Below are 5,000 nucleotides of genomic sequence, written 5' to 3'. Positions count from 1 at the left end.
GTGGCTTTCCCCGCTGCAGAGCACACCCAGTTATTCACCCTCTCAGTTATTCACCCTCTAAGTTATTCACCCTCTCACGGCTAAAGCATGAGGAGACGGTTTCGGCAGCGAGCAGGAAGCTGCGACTACAAAGTGATGAAACCATCAGAACCAGAACCAGTCAGAACCTGGCAGAACCAGGAAGTGTGTCCGGCTGGAGGGGAGTGATGGAACCACCGATCTGACGGAGAGTCCACCACTCCACCCTGATCCGAACCGCCGGAGGACCGGCTCCGCGGTCCGGTCCGGCCGGCCCCTCAGTGGACCGGGTCGGTCCGTTCCCGGGTCTGTGGGGACCAGACCGGACCGGACTGGGCGGGACTCACTGATCTCCAGCTGGCGGGCGATGCGGCCCTTGCTTTTGTCCCGGAAGTCCACCTGGGCCTCGTTGTACTTCGTCATCACCTCCACGAACTTCTTGGCCAGGATGGCGTGCTGCGGAACCAAACGGAGAGCCAGGTCACACGCGGTGAAACATAAGGCCCGTGGACCCAAAACTCAACCTCCAGAGTCCGGGCCGGCCCGGACCCTGGAGGCTGCAGGAGAACGACCGACACGCTGCCAGAACCGGGCCTGAACAGATCCGGCTCCACCAGATCACTCTCGGGCCGACCACACCAGGAGTGAGGCGGAGCCGGAACCGGGCCTGGTCCAGAACCAGAGGAGAACCATGAGCATCAGCCAGGACAGCAGAACCCAGCGGGTCAGCAGAACCAGGGTCACTCAGTCCCACTGGATCCAAGACCGTTTCCCAGACGCCAACGTTCTCCATCGCGGTGGACTCTGATTGGACGCTTTGGCGGACAACGTCATGACGACCAATCAGAGAGTCATGAAGACAGACCTGAACCAGGGACAGATCTGAACCAGAGACAGACCTGAACCAGAGACAAACCTGAACCAGGGACAGCAGACCTGAACCAGAGACAAACCTGAACCAGGGACAGACCTGAACCAGGGACAGACCTGAACCAGAGACAGACCTGAACCAGGGACAGACCTGAACCAGAGACAGACCTGAACCAGGGACAGACCTGAACCAGAGACAAACCTGAACCAAGGACAGCAGACCTGAACCAGAGACAGACCTGAACCAGGGATAGACCTGAACCAGAGACAGACCTGAACCAGGGACAGACCTGAACCAGAGACAGACCTGAACCAGGGACAGACCTGAACCAGAGACGAACCTGAACCAGAGACAGACCTGAACCAGAGACAAACCTGAACCAGGGACAGACCTGAACCAGAGACAGACCTGAACCAGGGAAAGACCTGAACCAGAGACAGATCTGAACCAGGGACAGACCTGAACCAGAGACAGACCTGAACCAGGGACAGACCTGAACCAGAGACAAACCTGAACCAAGGACGGCAGACCTGAACCAGAGACAGACCTGAACCAGGGATAGACCTGAACCAGAGACAAACCTGAACCAAGGACAGCAGACCTGAACCAGAGGCAGACCTGAACCAGAGACAAACCTGAACCAGAGACAGACCTGAACCAGGGACAAAGCTGAACCAGAGACAGACCTGAACCATGTGCGGATTATAACGTGTCCACCAAAGTGTTTTGGGGTTGTTGGATTGTGTATTTGATGAGTTTGACGAGGGGGAACAAAAATACCGTCCACCTCCATTGTGTCCGTCCTGAAAACCTTCCTGACTCTCCTCTGGATAAACAACAGCTCGCCTCACAGAAACAGTCAGTCTGCTGCTCTGATGACTGAGGAGTTGAGCTCAATGGGCCAATTTGCCAAAATGTTGAAGTATGGCTTTAAATGGAAAATTGACACAGAAAGTGTTTGCTGTGTAGCCACGGCCATGTCTGACCTCTGAACCCAAATCCTCCGGGTCCTCAGCCTCTCTGTGCTGCAGAGCGTTAAACCTGTCGACTCCAGAGGAAACCTGCTGTGATGAAGCCTGGACGCTCCGTCAGGCTGTGGAACCAGTTCACTACATGCTGATGTTGGGTTTGTTTTAAGGTGTTTCTGCCATGTGGAGACTCTCTGGATTCTGACAGCTCTCCTTCAAGTGGGACACTTTCCTCACTCCAGCAGTAGAGTCCCAATGGCTCTGGTCCTGCTCCACTCAGTGTCTCCGTCTGTCCCTCTGCTGTGTCCTCCAGAGAGGACGGCAGACCAGCTCTCCTCCTTGCCATGAGGGTTCGGGTTTCTGTCTCCTGAAGAGTCGCTTCCTGGGTCGTTTACCGTCCTTCCTGCAGGTCACGGCGCTCTGCGCCGCGCCCTCTACTGTACCCACATTTCATTCATGAGTTCATCTGCACACCATATATGGTGCCAGGGGGCGGAGTTGGGGGATTGTGGGCGGGGTCGGCCACTGTCTCGTTCTACAATTCTACAATTCTACAATTCTACAATTTCATTCAGCAGACGCTTTTGTCCAAAGCGACGTCCAACACAAGCAAGAATACAGACATAAGAAAGAAAGAAACCATAGTAAATGCTTCAATTGGTTCAAGTGCGATTGGTCAAGGGAGCTGCCATCAAGTTGCAGAAGAGGAGCCATTACCCCCCTTTATTTTTTTTTATTTTTTATTTTTTGTGTGTGTGTCAACTTAGTCAGTGGTCCATAAGTGCTGGGTTTCAGAACACCTGATCTATTCTTCCCCGAACATGGGGTCGGATTAAGACCCTCGGTGTTCTCTGAACAATTGAGTCTTCAATTGTCTCTTGAAAGTAGAAAGAGACTCGGCGGAACACACAGAGTTAGGAAGTTCGTTCCACCATTTGGGAACAACAGAGGAGAAGAGTCTGGCTGGAGGTTTAGAGCCGAGCTGGGCTGGAAGCTCCAGACGTCTCTCACATGCAGAGCGAAGAGGGCGTGAAGGAGAGTAGACCTGGATCAGGGAGTCCAGGTCGGCGGGAGCCGTTCTTGTAAGCGTTTTGTAAGCCAGGAGGAGAGATTTGAATTTGATCCTGGCTGCAACTGGAAGCCAGTGAAGGGAGATGAGCAGAGGAGGACATGAGCTCTGCTGGGCTGGTTGAAGACCAGACCTGCTGCATTCTGGGTCCTCTGTAGAGGTTTGACTGGACCTGCAGGGAGACCCGCCAGAAGAGAGTTGCAGTAGTCGATGCGTGATATCACGAGAGCCTGAACCAGAAGCTGGGGGGCCTGTTGGGTCAGGAATGGTCTGATCTTCCTGATGTTGTAGAGGGCATAACGACAAGACCGAGAAACTGAGGCCACATGAACCTTAAAGGTCAGCAGGTCATCCATCATGACACCCAGGTTTCTGGCTGAGTTTGTGGGCACAAGTAGGCTGGAGTGAAGTTGGACACTGATCTGAGGCTGGACAGATATACAAGCTGGACAGACCATGAGTTCAGTCTGAGACAGATTTAGCTGAAGGTGGCGTTCCTTCATCCAGGTGCAGATATCAGCCAGACCTGCTGATATCCGAGCTGAGACTGTGGTGTCGTCAGGTGGAAAAGAGAGGAAGAGCTGAGTGTCGTCAGCATACAGTGGTAGGAGAAGCCATGGGAGCGAATCACTGCACCGAGTGAGGTGGTGTACAGAGAGAAGAGTAAGGGGCCAAGCACCTCCGCAGGATTTGGATCCATGACTTGGAAATTGCGGACAGCTGAGCTGCAGACAGGTTTTTAGCTCCAGATGTTTTTGCAGACAGAAGTTTGCGTTGCGTTCCCGTGCTGTGCTGCTGTCAGAGGTTTCTAGGTCAGGTCCCCGGTCTCTTTGGAACCATTCAAGAATGTGATTTTCAGAGAGTAAATAAACAAAAAGCTCCTGCTCCAGACCAGGTCCTGGTCTCGGTCTCTGGTCCTCCACCCTGCTGCTGATTTGATTTCACCAGTTAAAGTTTTCATCAATCGCCCAATCACAGCGCCCCCTCTGTCCACATGGTGCGGTCACGTGACGGCCTGGACCAATCACATTCCATCTGGTTTCAAATGTCCAGAGAGGAGACGTCCTGCTGGACACGCTGCAGTCTTCAGAACGAGATTGGGGACGCTGTGGGGACGTCCTGAAAGGTCTGTCCACTGTTTTAACGATCTGAAGACACTGAAGACAAGGACAGGAAAGAAGCAGACCTGGAACAACCAGGACCAAGACCAGAACCACCAAGACCAACACCAGAATCTCCGAGACCAACACCAGAATCTCAGAGACCAACACCAGAACCTCCAAGACCAACACCAGAACCACCAAAACCAACACCAGAATCTCCGAGACCAACACCAGAACCACCGAGACCAACACCAGAACCTCCAAGACCAACATCAAACACTGAACCACCCTGGGGCCTGGGATCTATGACTGATCCGGGTTCTACTAAAGACCGGTCCAGGATGAGACCCCAATGTTCTTAATAACTACAGACCAGTATCCAACTTACCATTTTTAAGTAAAGTTTTAGAAAGACTGGTTTTTAACCAAGTCAATGACTTTTTAATGATCAATAACATTTTAGAAAGACATCAGTCTGGTTTTAGAGTGAACCACAGTACCGAGACGCCCTGTGAAAGATTTTAAATGACATCAGGTGGAATTTAGATAATAAAAAACTCACAGTGTTGGTTCTACTGGACCTGAGTGCTGCATTTAATACAGTAGACCACCACATTTTAATAAATAGATTGAGTCACCTGGTGGGCCTCTCTGGTACTGTTCTTAACTGGTTCAGTTCTTTTCTCACAGATCGATGTTTTTATGTAAGTTTGGATACTTGTTCCTCAGGAATCCATGAAATTAGGTGTGGGGTTCCCCAAGGTTCAATTTTAGGTCCCATACTTTTTAATCTCTACATGCTTCCACTTGGGGACGTCATCAGGAGACACGGCATCAGTTTCCATAGTTACGCTGACGACACTCAGCTGTTCATCGCTGTGTCTCCTGGTGACTCCAGGCCAATAGAAACCCTTTTTAACTGTATTTCAGACATCAAGTCATGGATGGCAGTGATTTTCCTACAGCTCAAC

General features: G+C 51.7%; 1 pseudogene; it reads right to left on the bottom strand.

The window, feature by feature from the left end:
- Window positions 1-5,000, bottom strand: part of LOC115390446 (syntaxin-3-like) — a 12,628-nt pseudogene that overhangs the window by 2,562 nt on the left and 5,066 nt on the right.

This window comes from Salarias fasciatus, chromosome 6 (genome assembly GCF_902148845.1).
Source record: "Salarias fasciatus chromosome 6, fSalaFa1.1, whole genome shotgun sequence".
In the NCBI taxonomy this organism is placed as follows: Eukaryota; Metazoa; Chordata; class Actinopteri; order Blenniiformes; family Blenniidae; genus Salarias; species Salarias fasciatus.
The sequence above is the reverse complement of the archived record's forward strand: the minus strand, read 5'-3'. Positions and strand labels throughout refer to the sequence as shown.